At 47.5% G+C, this 2,230-nt stretch overlaps 1 pseudogene; it reads right to left on the bottom strand.

Annotated features, from left to right (window-relative positions):
* Nucleotides 1-261: 261 nt before the first annotated feature.
* LOC119344929 lies at nt 262-1,543 on the bottom strand (annotated as a pseudogene).
* Between the last annotated feature and the right edge of the window lie 687 nt (nt 1,544-2,230).

The following is a 2,230-nucleotide window of genomic DNA, read 5'->3' as shown; positions in this document are numbered from 1 at the left end:
TTCGCGATTTAAAGGCGACGTGGCCACCTTCCACCTGCCTAGCGGTTCTCCAGGCTTTATAAGGTAAACAAGAAAGGCATGGTCAAACAATTTAAATCCACGCATTGCACATTCATAAATCACATGACAGATGTACCACACCTCATGAATACATGGGTTTCAGATGATGGTGCATGGATCTGGTCCCAGCAATTACTACTCCATATCTGTCAAAATATAAGGTGAATTAAATTTCCAAAAGTAAAAGTTTCCTATGTTCGATCAAATCTGTAGCAAAATACATCTAACACCTACAATACTAAAGGCTTGTTCGGACTCACTCCCACTCCACAGCTCCGCTCCGGAGCGGAGTGGCATGCAACTATAATCTACGAAGTGGTCAGAAGGTCGCTCCGTCTGATCCGCTCCATGGCGAGGGCGTGGAGGCTTTCTGAACAACCCCTAAATAAATCAAATATGGAAATATACTTCATCATGAATCTAATGATACTAATTTTCTATAGTAGATATTTATGTTTTATTCTACAAACTTGGTCAAAATTAGATAAGTTTGAATTTTTTAAAAATTAGTACACCTTACAAGTTCAAACTGAGGGGGAATTGAACATTTCTGTAAAGACATGACCTTTTCTTGAATTATCAAATGATGCATCATCCTAACCATTAGATCGTTATCAATGTACGGTCCATAATCATTTGGGCACATCATAAAAATACTTTGTGACTGTGTGAGAATCTGTCGCTTACCCCGTCGGTGGCCAGGATGATGAACTGGTCCCGCACGGTGATCCTCCTCTGTGTCACCTCCGGTGCCGAGATGACGCCGTAGTCCTTAATGCAGTAGTCGCTAAACGCGCGCGACATGGCCAGACCCGGCGCCTCCCGGTGGGGCATCCACACCCGGTGCACGCCGGGCTCGTCGTCGAGGCAGTGCACGCGGCCCTCGCATTGCATGATGCGCGCCTTCTCCTCTCCGATTCAGATTCGAACGTGGGTGAGCAATGGCCGTGTCAGGAATGGACTGTCCGTCTTCTAGTCTTCTCACGACGACTTACGGGGTAAGTCAGGCTTGAAGTCGACGGTGAGCTGGACAGTCGTGACGTCCCCGTCGTCCGACGTGGTCGCACGGACGGCCCGCGAGTCACCACGTTCGCGACCACCATCAGGTCGCCCTGCTTCACCATGGAAAGAGCCGTGCAGCCGCTGTTGACGGCGTCGAGGAGCCGGCTCCGGGGAGCTCCTCGTCCACGACGGCGGCGGCGGCCAGGTAGGACTGCCTCAAGAGGTCGAACTGGCAGTTGCTAAGCCTCTTCTCGCCGTCGATGAGCGACGCCAGCGCGACAGCCTCCTGCCAACGGCACAGAAGCGACTGCGACAGCGACTCCCGGACGACCTTGGCGGCGTAGTGGCCCCACTGGTCGTGCCCGTCCAAGACGCCGCAGAAGATGGTGTCGTCCTGGCACCCGTATCCCTGGACAGAGAAGTGAGCGACATGAGAAATTGAGAACAAACACGAATAACCCAAAAACCAACTGTCTGTTTTTTATCCAACAAAAAATGGGTAGTCACATGGAGTATTTATGAAATACAATGATTTTTGCAGTCTGAAAAACAATCAGCAAATCTGATCCTACTATGAAGATGTCGACGAATATCAAGAAAGTTGGGGCATAGCCTAAGGCGTACGAGATTGATTCGACTCACCTTGCGGCGATCCGAACAGCAAAAATAAACCGGATAGCGACGCCCTCAGGTATGGCAACATTCCTCTACCTCACCTTCAAATTTTAGATTCTGAATTATCCTGAGCAATGAAACAAGCTGCATACTGGAACTTGACGTCCGTTCCTCCATCCTTAGCATGTTCCTCAATAAGTGTTTATTATCTTCAATAAGGTGAATGCAACGAACCTAGTGGAACAAAGGTCTCAAATTTGAATGCTGGAAATAATACATGAATGAAAGTATTGTCCTAAGACATTGGCACCAAATAAAGAACAGAACTAAATCAAGGTGCACAAGAAGCCTCAATTGGGAAGGACCAAAAGAAAAAAAAGCTTAACACATAAATAAAGATAATTATGAGGTGAAAAGAACTGAAAATCCACAGTAAACTGAACCATGACCCGGCCAACACCTCCCTCTCTCCTGCAAACCAGGCAAGAGTCTGACCTTCATTACATTAAATACTAATTTGAGTGGTTATCTCTCTCTCTCTCTCTCTCTCTCT

This window comes from Triticum dicoccoides, unplaced genomic scaffold (genome assembly GCF_002162155.2).
Source record: "Triticum dicoccoides isolate Atlit2015 ecotype Zavitan unplaced genomic scaffold, WEW_v2.0 scaffold193556, whole genome shotgun sequence".
Taxonomy (NCBI): Eukaryota; Viridiplantae; Streptophyta; class Magnoliopsida; order Poales; family Poaceae; genus Triticum; species Triticum dicoccoides.
Note: the sequence above shows the minus strand (reverse complement) of the source record. Positions and strands in the feature narration are given on the sequence as shown.